Source organism: Petaurus breviceps, unplaced genomic scaffold (genome assembly GCF_028583685.1).
Source record: "Petaurus breviceps papuanus isolate PSGF00001 unplaced genomic scaffold, PetGlider_PUasm1.0 90977, whole genome shotgun sequence".
Lineage (NCBI taxonomy): Eukaryota > Metazoa > Chordata > Mammalia > Diprotodontia > Petauridae > Petaurus > Petaurus breviceps.
In genome coordinates, this window is record NW_027187391.1 from 20,093,748 (window position 1) to 20,109,308 (window position 15,561).

Below are 15,561 nucleotides of genomic sequence, written 5' to 3' on the forward strand. Positions count from 1 at the left end.
TATATATATATATATATATATATATATATATATATATATATATATATGTGTGTGGTCCCTGACCATTATTTCCTTCTTGTTTCTGTGTCCTGATAAGGCATGATTTGATTATGTATCTACCCTCCATTCTTTCTCTCTTAGTGTTTTCTGAAATCCCAAGTCTGCATCCTATACCTGTAACAACACTGTGTGTCATAGCCTTAATAATGACAGGGGGTAAAAACTGAATCTAATATCAGACAAACAGAAGTCCAAACTCATAGACAGAATGGGAGACAAAGCAAATAATTTGTTCAAAATGAAGAAACAGATAAAACCCTGGATGATCCCAATATTGAAGGGCAAAACAAAAGGTAGATTAGGCAAAAAGGAGATTTCTAGGAACCAAGAAGTGAAAAGACAGGGTAAGTTAGTCAAGACAACTTAGAAACAACAGTATTAAGTAATCCTAGATTTTGAAGAGTTCTGTAGTCAAAGAGAAAGATTGAGGCTACTACAATGGTGAAGGTATCAAATAGTAGATAATTCCATTATAGTGCTGGTTTTGTTCACAGAATGGTGAGATGGATTTTAAGAGGTATTGTAGTAATAGACTCAATGGGATATAGCAACTGATTGGAAATGAGGAGGAAAGGAGAAGGAAGAGTTAAAGATGACTGGGAGGATGGCAGTCATTCAAAAGAAAGAAGGAGAGATTAGAGAGAAGGTAATTTTAGTGTAGAGGGAGAAGGAGAAAACATACAATGCAAGATTAATCATTTATAAAGCACCTACTCTGTGCTGGTCACTGTACTAAGTGTTGAATGTTTTCATTTTGAGACATATTGAATTTGATGTTTTACTAGGACCTATAGGAAAATATGCCCTGTAAAATGGTAGGAAATGTGACGCTGGAGCCTCAAGGATAGATTGGGATATAGATATCAGTGCATAGATTTTGGAACCATTCTCAAAGATAATAATCAAAGCCATAGGGATGGATAAGATCACCAAAGGATACTATATAGAAAAACAAGAGAACAATGGTCAAAGGCATAGTCTTGGGGAAAAGCCATCCTTTGGAGATAGAAGGATGCAGATTGACCAGTAAGAGAGACCAAGAAAAGCATGTATAGGTAAAAGAACTAAGGAAAAAATACCATAACAGGTAAGGGAATGAAAAATATTAAGAAGATGGCAAAATATCATATAATACAGAAATAAAAAGGTCTGTGAATAAGCTAATGGATTTGTCAATTAAGAATTATTTTTTTGAGGGGCGGCCAGGTGGCTCAGCGAGTAAGAGTACCGGCTCCAGTGTTGGGACGACCTGGAGATCGAATCCCGGGCTCAGACACTCAGCACCACACCTAAAAATAACTGGCTGTGTAACCTTGAGCAAGTTACTTAACCCCGATTGCTTTAAAAAAAAAAAAGAATTATTTTTTTGGTGCCCTTGGAGGGGGAAATTATGTTCCTGATATAGTGATTACAGATAAAGCCACAGGAGAATGAGGGGAAAAGATAGATAAAAAGCTCATGAATTAACTAGAGAGCTTTAAAACCTAAAAATCTGACTCAGTGCCTCTTCTTTACCTAGCTTCAGACACCTACAGCAGTGAGCACAAGCAAACTTGAAGGTATGCATCTGAGCCTAAACATGGGACTTTGAACACTTCCACCTCATTTCTAATGCAGTAAAGCATTCCACATCTTCTTCCATTTTTTTTTCCATTTCAAAACCCCCTAAAAATCACTCTCCATTCTCTCCTTAAGACTCTGATAATAAAGCAACCCTTCACCTTGTTCATCATGACAAAACTTTCTTCAGGAAATTGTCCCCTCAATCATTTCACAGGTCAATTTCCAGTATCTTCCTATCTATTCATTACTTTCTTGATGCTTTCAAACCTGCCCATTTTGCCATCCTTAGAATACTTTCACTAAACCTAACTTTTGTTAAACTCTCAGCTTATATCTTACTCTTTTTCTCAGCCTAATTCCTAGGAAAAATATCTTCATTTACTGCCTACATTTTCTCCCTCCTTTCAATCACTTCTATACATTTTGAGATCTTGCTTCTGATCTAATTACTCAACTGAAACTGCTCTCTCCAAAGCTCCTGATCATCTCTTCATTGTCAAATGATGACTTTCTTTTAGTTCTTAGCCTTCTTGATATCTCTGCTACATTTAACATTGTTGATAACTTCTACTGAATGATTTTTTTCTGTCTCTGGGTTTTCATGACACTGCAATCTTTTGGCTCTCCTATGTGCCTGACTACTTTTCATATTCATCATCCTGTTCCTTAACTACAAGTATGTTTCATAGCTTTACCTCCCTCCCTCCCTTCCTCCCTTCCTTTCTCCCTCTCTCTCTCTTTCTCTCTTCCTATATATGTATATATAAAGTTATATTATATATTATAATTATATATTTGTATAACCATAATTATAAATTTAACTTTATTTTATACATATATTTATATAAAATTTATAAGCATTACTTATATAATATATGTAATATATGATATATGTGTAATTATAAATTGAATTGTCTGTAACATCTCAACCCTCCATGTCCAAAGAGACCTCTTTACCTTTTGCCACAAACACACTCTTTCAACAAATGATCCTATTTTGGTCAAGAGAACTACCATTCTTCTAGTCTACCAGGTTCATTACTTTGGCATTATACTGAGACTCTCACTCTCTACCCACATAGCCAAGAATCTGCCAGATCCTGTTGTTCTTTCCTCCACATCTCTCATGATTGATCCCTTCATTACTCACAGAGTCACCACAATAATTCAGGTCCTTGTTACTTCTCACCTTGACGACTACAAAGGCCTGCACATTGATCTTCCTGATTCAAGTATCTTTCTTTTCTAATCTATTCTTCACACAGTTGACAATGTGATTGTCCCTAATTACAGAGTATATTGAGGATCTTCCTTCTATTTATTTAGCATATTATTATTGAGTATACTCCTAGAAATTATAGTTATCATAGTAAGAGAAGAGAAATAAATTAAAAGTAAAGGCATTTGTAAAAGAGAAAGAGGCAAAAATATACTTGCTGTTATGTTTTTCTCAAGAAACTCTAGAGAAGAATCAAAGAAACTATTTAAGACAATGAATAGCTTGAGGAAAGTAGAAAAATATCAAATAAAACTTAAGAAAACAACCACATTGCAATTTTCAAGAGTTATAACAAAATCTAAGAGGAAAACCATTTAAAAATAACTACAGAATACATGAAATAGCTTTGTGTCAAATCTACCAAAGAAAACTCAAAACTTATGAAGATGCAATTATAAAACACTCTCAAAAGAAATAACCACCGAAATAATTGGAGGAATATTCAATTCTTATGACTGAGATGTGGCAATATAACAAACATAATGTTACTTAAATTAATTTAAAGATTTGGTGCTATGTCATTTAAACTTTGAAAGCAAAACATTTTTAGAAGCAGGAAAAACAATAAAATTCATTTTGGGGGAAGAGGGTTTAGAATATTGAGGGAACAAATGAACAAAAAGTAGGAATGAAGAGGGATTAGCACTTCCAGATCTCAAATAGTAATATATAGTAATAATCATCAGATAGGGTTGGCTAAAAAATTGAAAAGTTGATTGGTAAAACCAGCTACATATGGTAAAATCAGTAACTATTGAACTAAAAAATCCAGTGTTCAGTAAACCTGAGACCACAAATTGTTTTGGGAAAGCTCCTTATTTGTTAAGAACTGCTGAGAAAACTATAAAGCAAGATCCTAGAAATTAGATTTATACCATATGAACATCCTAGATAATGAGCTAAAATAGATGCAAGAAGAGAGGATTCTGGGAAGATGGCAGAGTATATCAGACCAGATGCCCCACCTCCACCCCACTGCAGACAAAATAGTGCCTCAGGGCAAACATAGGGAGATGTTCCTTCTCTATGAAGAGTAGACTCCTCCAGGCAAGTTCCTCTGAAACAGCAAGCAGTAAGTGCTAGGGCTAGCTGGATTGGGAGGTAGTCTCAGCCACAGGAATTTTTACCTCCTGGACAGTGTGGGGAGATGGCTGTTTGAGCATAGGAAAATTGAGGAAACCTCTGCTGATAAGGGATGCCAGGTCCATCTGTTCTGACAAAAAACCACACTGGGTGAGAAAAAACCAGCACAGTCACAGTAAGTGCAGAAGCAGAGGGGTTGGGATGCCTCTGGCTGTGGACACATATGGGACTCTGTGTCCACACCTGAGACCCCAGATGGAAATATGAACTGGTCTCAAGTCCAAAAAAGATTCTTGGAGGAGCTCAAGAAAGATTTTAAAACACTAGGAAAAGGTAAAAAGAGTAATTACACAAATGAGGTGGGAGAGGAAAAATTGACACAGAAGAATTAGATTGGGGAGGAGGGCAGGTAGTTCTGGAAACTTACCTCATCCAGAATGGGGTAACTTTAGAGAGAACAATACACATGTATCTAGAAGGGCATGAAAGTTTTCTAAATACAGAATAAAATAAAAGACTAAGGAGATTGGGAGGGGGGAAAGAATAAGGAAGGCATCTTTGGGGGAGGGAATAGGTTAAGTAACAGGAGGGCAAGGTAGCAGGTAGAAGTAAAGTAAAAGGAGTCAGGAGAAATAGGAAATAGAAACACAAAAATATAAAGATCAGGAGTAGAATTCATTAGGGGAAAAAGTAGAGGTAGTAATCATGATCTCATGCAAAGCTAAAGCCAAAATGGATTTAATCAAAAGGGATAAAGAGATAACATGCCTATACTACAAGTTATTCATATTAATCAATATTTTTTGACTATTTAAAATAACCAGACAGTTTAAGGTTGGAATATTGCTGTGGTACAGGAAATGATCCATTGGTAGACTTAGAAAAGGGTAAAGAAATTCCAAAAGATAAGATAGGCAATGTCAGTTGTCTGGAATAGAAAAGCTTTTATATGAACAAAATCAATGCAACTAGAATAAGAAGAGAAGCTATTAATAAGTGAGGGAAACTTTTGTATTAAATATCTTTGATGAGGGTTTGAGGGTCAAGATACATGGAAAATTAAAACAACTATTAAGGACCAAAATCCAAAATAATAATGGAAACTTAACGACTATATGAAGAACTGCTCCATTAATGTTAATAAGAGAAATACATTTTAAAACAAATGTGGTTTCACCTTATACCCATGAAATAGCAAAAATATTAGAAATAATCAAAGTTGGAGGTTGTAGGGGGAAAGCCTACTACAACATTGTTAGTAGAATTGTGAATTGGTCCAACCATTCTGAAAAACAATTTGTTAATATGGGATAAAAGTGACTAAATTATATATGTCCTTTTACTCAATGATCTCACTGTTAGGCCTTATCCACAGGAAGTAAAAACAGAGTAAAATAAAGGTCCTTTATACACTTAATACATACTTATAGTAATGCTTTTTTTTTTAAAAAAGCAGCAAAGGACTGGAGGCTAAGAAGGAACTCATGAATTGGGGAACTGCTAAAAAAATTTGCTGTACATATTAGGAGGCAACTAGGTAATACAGTAATTATATTGCTGGACATAGAGCCAGCAAGAAATGAGTTCAAATCCTGTTTCAGCCACTTCTTAGCTGTGTGATTCTAGGCATGTCATTTAACCTCTGCTTATCTTAATTTTCTCAACTATAAAATGAGGATAATAACAGAACCTACCTCCCAGGGTTGTTTTGAGGATAAAATGAGATAATATTAATCCAAGAAACATTTAGTAAGTTTTTATTATGTTCTAGGCAATATGCTAAATCTAGGTGTGGTCAGTTGAAAAGATGTTGGGTGACCCCTATCTCTGAAAAGAGTCAATCAGATCAATTGGGGCCTAGATACTCAGCAGGGCTGAGTCCTGCAGAATTCTTGACCCTTTGAAGTACATGACCTTTAGGCACCCAATTTAACAGCTGGGGGTGACAGAAAGAGACCTGGCAGGACTGAGTGAATTATTAAAGATATAATTTCACTTAATCTTTTTACCTAAACATGTACTTATACAATGTTTATCAACACATATAACTTGCAAGAAGGGGTCACTTTTTTTTTCTCCACATAAATTCACCATTCCTCTGAAATACAAGAGCCACAATAAAACTTGTGGGAATAGGGTAAATATGAAACATAGAAACATAATGAAACAGAGGTCAAGTGACTTCCTCAAGGTCACAATCTAGTAAACATAGTACTATATTTACAGAAGAGGGGGAAAAGATAATATGAAAAAAGGAAACATTAAAGGTTTATATTTCTCTTGATGGTGAGAAATTGAAATATGTTCCATCACATGTGTAATATATTTCGGTTAGCAAGATTCCTTTATTTATATAAAGGACAATTCATAGTTTTATTTATATACATGTGGTGGGAGGAAAGATCTTGGAAACCTTTGATCAATTTGAAGAGTTCTAGATATTGGGGTTCTAGATATCTAGATATCTAAATCTAGATAATGAAATTACAGTACATAGACTTTTGTCTGAAGGGCCCTATATGTGAAGGTACACATGCACCTTGGCATCTTACTGAGAGGACTGGCCTCACATAAAGATTGGCAAACTTCCTCTTCTTTTTTCTGGATGTACCATATTGTTGATTTATTAACATTAAACTCATGGCTAATAGCACTATGACTCATCCCTGAAATGAAGTTTATCTTATGCATGTATTTTTGTCATAAGGCACATCACAGCCTTCTTGTACATAAGAACACTAGACAAGCACGTCAGCACTATGTTTAGTGGCCAATTTAAACAGTGAAATCAACAACAAAAGGCACAAAAATGCTCAAAATGAGGTACTAAATAGGTTGCAAAAAATTATACATGTTTATAGTATGAGAACTAGAAGTAGAAGGCAGAGAGCCTCCTTGTTTGACTTTCTTTATACAATTAAACTTTCAAGGTGTTTATTCCCTCTAGGCAGTTTCTGCCACTGGATATTTTTTAACTTTCCCTTGAGATTTCCCCTTTCCATTATGCCTCACTCATAGAACAATATCAATTATTGTAGTCATCAAAGAGGATTCTATCCCATGGTAGAGTCCGTCTCCTATCACATCCCTGAGCATGCAGACCACCACTGATCTATACCATTCCCCTTAATCCCCCCGCCTCATTTGTCTGAGAATCTCCTCCCTTGATCCATGCTCTCCTGGGTGCCAGTTGCTCCTAGGAGCTCCAAATCTCCTCCCCACCCCCACCCCAATGAGGTAGAATGAGTGGATTTTTTAAGTACCCAATCCCCCATATCATAACCAGTGCACAGTTCCCATTACCCTTTAAAGATTATAGGCACATTCATCAGTGGAATCATCTACCATAACCAAATAAGTGTTTTGTAGTATTTATTCATAGATACCTGAATTCATGTACTTGATCTGGAGTTCATATTTCTCTCTGCTGTTGATTTATCTGATTATGTTCAAAGTCTTTGAGAGTTTTTTTTTTTCCTCCTGGGATCTTGGGTAATTTCAGTCTTTATTTTTTTTTTTGCTCTTTTCTTTTCCTCTTGCTTACTTTCTGATTCTCTCCCCTCTGATGGTGATTTCCTTCAGGGCTAGATCTCAAAGTCCTAGTCTCACTAGTTAATTCATTCTTCAAAAGCCAAAGATCAAAAAGTTATTCTGCACCAAGTGACTTTTGTGTAGACAGAACTCAACCCATTTAGATGCTGAGTTTTTTTTTTCTTTAGGCTTAGCTTATTACATAGCAACACAACCCCAACCTCCCTACCCCCAGCTCCCCCACACATCAATATGGTGTCCCATCTGGTGATCTATGTCATTCCCTCTGTTCCTCAGTCCTCTGGCCCAACACAGTAGTTAAGAGCTTTCCAATGCTGGTGCCACAGACAGCCATGGCACTGTGGCTTTTTTCGTTTTTGCAGCCCTCAGCAGGCTCCTGCTCCTGACAGGCTGCTACCATGCTGGCTGAATATTGCAGCCCAAGCAGACTTCTCTGGCCTAGATCTGGAATCTCCATAACACTGGAAAGAGGGAGGAAGGGCATAGTTATTCTGTTACAAGTCCATATGGTTGGTACTTAGGTCAGCTAATGCAGTCTCACTGCCAGAAGCAAGGGAAGTGAAGGAGGGGTGGTGAATGATCTCAAAGCAGGCATCATGGCATCAATTTATGTTTATATTTTTTGGCCTTTTTAAAATTCTGGGCATCCTAGACCAAGGAGAGAGCTGAAGTTCCTTTATCTTTGGTTCATTATTGCTGTTTTGGAGAGATTTGAGAAGTTATGGAGATTAGAGAAAATATCTAGTCTTCCTTCTTGTTGTTCATGTAAATCCTGAATTCTAGTGGTTTTCAAAGAAAGAAATCAATCTATCAATAATTATGTGAAAAAATGCTCCAAATAATCAATAATTGTATAAATCTAAATTAAAATAACTCTGAGATTCTATCTTTCGTCTACGAGATTTGTAAAAATGACCAAAAAAAGTAAATTGACAATTTTTGGAGAGGTTATTAAAACATAGGTGCACTGATATACTGTTGGTTGTGGTGTAAGCTGGTTGAGAAATTTTGGAAAGCAATTTGGAATTATACCCTAAGAGTCACTTAACTTAGATTCTGAAATACCATTATAAGAGAGAAAAATACCCAAAGAGAGAAAAAAAAATAGAGAAGCTCTTTTGTTGTAGAAAAAAACTTAACCTAAAGGGAATCCTTAAATTGAGGAATTACTAAACAAATTATGATATATGGATGAAATGCAATATTAGCAGACTATAATAATTGTAAAAAGAGTTTGATTCAGAGAAATCTGGAAAGATACATAGGAAATGAAGAAAACAGTGAGCAGGATCAGAACAGTTTATATAGTAAAAAGAACACTGCAAAGAAAAACAACTTTAAGAGACTTAACAACTCTGATCAATACAATGACCAACTCCAGAGGAGTGATGGTGAATGACACTCTTCTCTCAACAAAATGATGAAGAACCACAAGTATGGAATGTGACATTCTTTTGCAGGGATGTCACAAATGTTTAGATTTATTTTTCTTGAATGTGCCTATTTTTTCCCTTCTTTTTTATTTGTTAGAGCCATTTTGAGAGAGAGGGGTTTAAATATTTTTTAAAAAATTACAAATGAAGTTTCCTATGGTAGGTAGTATGCAGTCTTATTGCTATGACTTTGTTGTTCTTTTTGGATTAATTCAGCACCTAAACCCACAGCTCATATTTCATAGTCCTTTAAAGTTTGTAGAGTGTTTTCCTTATAACTACATCCATCCTGTTGCAAGTATTGAACAAATTGCTATAGCTATTTTACAAATAAGGAAGGTAAAGAACAGAGAAATGAAAATATTGTTGGTATTCCTCATGAGACTAGTAAGTAGTTAATCTGTATTTGAATTCAAGTCATTTGTCCCCAAGAATAGTGTTAGTTCCATCACACCACAATAAGATCAAAGGTTATCTATCTTTTTTATCCTTCTTCCCTAAGCATATTTTCTCTATGCCTATCCTGTATTTGTTGTGCTGTGAACTACTCTGGAACAAGCTGAAATTTACTGTACGATTCAAGTCGCTTTAAATATTTTTCCAGTAATTTTCCACAAAATGTAAGGTATCAGAATTATTTTGCTTGATTTTATTTCTTTTACCTTGGAGAGATGGCATGACATATTAGATAGAGAGTCAGCCTCAAAGCCAAGAAGATGAGGATTCAATTTCTGCCTCTCAAACATACCGACTGTGTGACCCAAGGTCAGCCACTTAACATCCTACTGCTCCATACAACTCTCTGACTATAAATTTCAGAGAAGGTGCTCAGTTGCACTGGTAGAAAAAAATTCCTTCAGCTGAGAGTTTTATGCCAATGAAACCACAAATTCATTCCTTATCCCTACCTGGGCAGAGGGGGAAGAATAGAAAGAAAAATGTAATCATACTTGAAAATTAAAGAAGTAATAGCCTTTTGTGTTTTTCTTAGATCTAAAGAGATAAAAATTTATCTCAAGACATACTGAAGTATTCTGGTAAACAGGATTTTCCCTAAAATTGTGAAATCATAGTCACAAGATATTAGGAACAGAAGGTACCTTAGATATCACTTAGCCAAATACCTCCATTTTGAAGATGAGGATCCTAAAGCTAAGAGCAGTAAAATGTCTTAGTCAATATCAGCACAGCCATGACTAAACCCGATGTTCTTGAAAGATCCCTGGATTCAGAGCCAAAGATTGGGGTTTTATTCCACATATTGTGACTTCCTAGCTGAATATTCTTAGGTAAGTCACTTTAACTGAGTTTCAGCTGCTTCACTTGTAAAATTATATGAACATTAATTATCTTGTAGGTTTATTGTAAGGAATGCTTTTTATGACTTTAGTATTTGTACAAAGGAAAATACTAATCAGTCAATAATCACTTGTTAATCACCTACTGTGTGCCATGCACTGACTATGCTAAGTTCTAGGGTTATAAGTAAAGGCAAAAAACAGACCCTGCTCTCAAAGAGCTTACAATCCAGTAAGGGTGGGGAGAGGAGACAGCAGGCCAATAGCTGTCTATAAATAAAACATGTACAGGATAAAGTGGAAACAATCAATGGAGGTAAGGCATTTGTATTAGAGAAGATCAGAAAAGGGATTTTAACCATGACTTGAAGGAAGTCAGGGAAACTAGGAGATGGTGATGAAGAGGAAAAGAATTCCATGCATGAGAAACAGCAAGTGAAAGTTCTGTGAGTTAGAAAATGGAATGTTTTGAGTGAAGTGTTTTTCATTATGAACAGTAAGAAGACCAGTGTTACTAAAAGGAGTAAAGTACAAAAATATTGGAAAGGTAGGAGGAGGAGTAGATTGTGAAGAATTTTTACTACTAAACAAAGGATTTTATATTTTGTCCTAGATAGGAAGCCATTGGAATTTATAGAATGACACCCGAGAGGGAGAAACGTGGTCAGACTTGCACTTTGGCAAAATCAATTTTACAACTGGGTGGATGGGTTAGAATGGGGAGATACCTGAGACAAGGAGGCCAGTCAGAAGGTTATGACAATAGTCCAGGTGTGATGTGATGAAGGCCTGAACTCGGGTGGTGGCCAGTGTCACAGGAGAGAAGGAGGTATATATAAGATGTGTTACAAAGACAGAATAGGCAAGACTTGACAACAGATTGAATATCAGAGGCAAGGTGAGAGAGATTGATAAGATAAGAATAACAAATAGGTTGTGAGCCTGGGAGGATGGTGGTGGTATCTTCAACAGGAATAGGAAAATTCAGAAGAAGGAAGGGTCTGAGCGAAAGATAAGTTCAGTTTTGGGCATTTTAAGCTCAAGATGTCTAAGGTTCATGCAGTTTGATATGTCCGATAGACATTTGGAGATGTGAAACTATGTTATGTGAGAAGTTAGGTCAGGATAATCTGGGGATCACATCTAGGGATCAGTAGCATAGAGTTGATAATTAACTCCATGACAGCTGATGAGATCCCCAAGTGAAACAGTATAGAGCCCGTCTGCACAACATACTGCCTGCAGGTCTCTTTGGAAGGTTTTTCTGTGGGCTATATGTTATACAGGCCTGGTATAGAGGAAGAAGAGAAAAAGGCTGAGCACAGAGCCTTAGAGGACAGCTATGGTTAGTGAGTATGACCTGGAAAAAGAACCAGGGAAAGAAACACAGTAGTATTTTCATGGGTAGGAGAGGAACTGGGAGAGAATTATATCACAAAAATCTAGAGAAAAGACAGTATTAAGGAAAAGAAGGTGATCAAGGGTGTTAAAGGCTCTAGAGTGATAAAGAAGAAAGAAGTTTAAGAAAAGGTCACATATTACACTTTGGGGAGTGAGGTGGTGCAGTGGAAAGAATTCTGGGCTTGAAGTTAGGAAAACTGATCTTCCTGAGTTCAAATCTATTCTTAGGCACTTACTAGCTGTGTGAACCTGGGAAAGTCACTTAACTCTGTTTGCCTCAGTTCCTCATCTGAAAAATGAGCTGGAGAAGGAAATGGCAAAACCACTCCAGTACCTTTGCCAAGAAAATCCCAAATGGGGTCACAGTTAGCTATGACTAAACTAAATAACAACAATAACAACATAGTCCTTTAAAGTTTATAAACCAATACATACACACACACACACACAGTCTCATTTGACATATGTAATGTTATTATACTCATTTTATAGATAAAGTAACTGAGACTGAGAAAAGTTGTCTTGCCCATGGTCACATAACTTCTAAGTGTCTGTTGCAAGATTTGAACTTAATCTTCTTGGCTTCTAGTCAAACACTCCACTTACTATACTACCTGGACTATAGTTTCCTCTATATTTAGGTCACATGTTCATTTTAAACTTATTGTGGTACAATTTATTAGCAATACATTCATATGTATATACTATATATATATATATATATATATATATATATGGAAAGAGATAGAGAGAGACAGAGAGAGAATAAACCAGGAAGTCAATCTTTGAAACAGAGTAGAGTAGACAAGTCCCTACTTTTTCACCTGAATGCTCATTGCTAAAGAAGGCTTTCTGGTCCTGGTCCCCTGCTAAAAGAGTAGCCTGGGAGAAGGTGGGATTGTTGGCAATGGACAAAGGTTTCATGCTTTTCCAAGAGTGACCTTAGTATAATTCCAAATTCTTTCCCATGATGGTTGGAACAGTTCACAACTTTACCAACCCTCTATTACAGTACCATTCATTTCATACATTAACTATTCCTATTTTAACTATTTTCGTCTTTTTCATGTTTGCCAGTTTTTACTAGGACTGGTGTTACTCTTCAAAGTAATTTTGATTTTCATGCCTTTTATTTTTAAAGATCCAGAGCATTTATATGGTTTTCAACAGTGTGAAGATATGCTTCACTATTTTGGCTTTTTGGAGGGGGGAAGGCAGGGAAATTGGGATTAAGTGACTTGCCCAAGGTCACATGGTTAGTTGGAGTTAAGTGTCTGAGGGCTGATTTGAACTCAGGTCTTCCTGACTCCAGGGCTGGTGTTCTCTATTCACTGCATCATCTAGCTGCCCTGATGATAAGCTTTTGAGAAATATCTGTTCACATCTTGAGGAATGGTTTCATTCTTATATATCTGTGTTAATTTCCTATGTTTCTGGGATATCACACCTTTCTTTTCTTTGCTTTGCTTATTGGAGGGCAATTAGGGTTAAATGACTTGCCTAAGGTCACATGGCTAGTTTTTGTGTTAAGTGCCTGAGATCAAATTTGAACTCAGGTCCTCCTGACTCCAGGGCCAGTGCTCTATTCACTGAGCCACCTAACTGCCCATGATATCACATATTTCTTAATGATATTTTATGCAATTTAAAAAAAAAATTAACAGCTTTCTTTCTTATTCTATTTGCATAGAGTCTGTTCATACAAAAAGCATTTAAATTTAATGTAATTGAAATAGTCTGTTCTATCTTTTATAACATCTCTTCTTTATTTGACAAACCAATCTCTCATTTGCCAAGTTGTAATAGATATCTAATCTGGTTCTCTTTTAATTTTTTTATGGCATGATCATTAATATTTAGGTCACATATGATTGATCTTATTCTGTTGAGCTTATTGTGAAATATGAATTGTTGGTTTAAACCTAATTTCTGCCTAACTGAATCTCAGTGTTCACAGAGATTCTTGTCAGGTAAGTAGTCCTTCCTTATTTATACTCTTGAGTTGATCAAATTCTGGGTAATTAAGAAATTTTTTTTCAAATTTTTCCTTATCTAATATAGTCCACTGATCTTCTTTCCTTCTTTCTGAACAAGTAGGAAATAGCTTTGATGATGAGTACTTTTTAGTGTAATTCAAGGTCAAGAAGTGTTATTTACCCTTTATTCTTGCCTTTTAAATTTATTTCCCTTAAAATTCAAAAAATATTTTTTCTCCAAATGAATTTTATTATTTTGTCTGCTTCTATAAACTATCCTTTTGGTAGTTTGAATGATATAACACTGTCTGTCAAGTCAAGTCAAGAAGCTGTTATTAAGCACCTACTATGTGCTCGGTTCTGTGTTAACTGCAGAGGATAAAAAGAAAGTAAAAATAGTCCTTACCCTCAGGGAGCTCACAATATAATGATGGGAAAATATGAAAATCACTCTGTGCAAACAAAAAAATTTGGAGAAAATCTTAGAGGCAAGACACTAACATTAAAAAGGCCTTGGAAAAAGTTGTAGCTTTTTTCAGAAGGTGGGATTTTAGCTGAGACTTGAAGGAAACCAGGAAATGGAGGTGAGATAAGAAAGGGGAAAGAATCCCAGCCTTTAGTGACAGTCAGTGAAAATGCACAGAATCAAGAGATAAAGTGTCTTGTGCAAGAAATAGCAAAACCACAGATTAAGAAGAGGTGTCAAGAATGTACAGAATAACTTATACAACAAATATCTTAACATCACTGATAACCACAGTGGTATGGTTATTAATCTAGAGCTAGACATCCTGAAGAATGAAGTCAAGTGGGCCTTAGTTAACATTGCTCACAATAAGGATTGTGGAGGTGATGGAGTTCCAGTTGAGTTATTTAATATCATAAAAGATGATGCTATTAAAGTGTTGTACTCAATAGAGCAGCAAATTTAGAGATCTCAGCAGTGGCCACTGGATTAGAAAAAAATCAGTTTGTGTCTCAATCTTCAAAAGGGCAATACCAAGGAATGTTCAAATTACCAAAGTTGTGCTCCTTTCACATACCAACATTCTGCAAGCTAGGCTTCAACAACATGTGAACTGAAATTATCAGAAAGGCAGGATGGTTTTTGAAAAGGCAGAGGAACTAGAAACCAAATTGCTAACATTTTCCAGATTACAGAGAAAGCAAGAGAGTTCCAGAAAAAATATCTACTTCCACTTCACTGATTACACTAAAGTCTTTGACTGTGTGGATCACAACAAAATGTGGCAAGTCCTCAAAGAGATAAGAGTACCAGATCATCTTACTTGTCTCCTGGGGGACCTGTATGCAGGCCAAGAAGCAATAGTTAGACCTGAACATGGAACAACTAGTTGGTTTAAGATTGGGAAAGGAGTATGACAAGGTTGTATTTTGTCACATTATTTATTTAACTTATACACAGAGTACATCATGTGTACATCATCCAGCCAGGCTGGATGAATCAAATGTTGAAACTAAGGTTGCCAGAAGAAATATCAACAATCTCAGATATGCAGGTGATACTGCTCTGAGGGCAGGAAGAGAAAAAGAAGAATTAAGAAGCCTCTTGATGAGGGTGAAAGAGAAGAGTAGAAAAGCTGATTGAAGCTTAAAATTTAAAAAAAAGTGATGGGACAACTGGTCCCATCACTTCCTATGAAACAGAGGGAGGAGAAATGGAAGCAGCATTAAATTTTATATTCTTATATTCTTGGACTCTAAGATCACTATAACTGGCAACTCTAGCCATGAAATTAAAAGACTCTTGCTACTTGGAAGGAAAATCATGACAAATCTAAACAGTGTAGTAAAAAGCAGAAACATTATCTTGCTGACAAAGGTCTGCATAGTTAAAGCTATGGTTTTTCCAGTAAATATGTCTGGCTGTTAGATCCAGGCCATAAGGAATGCTG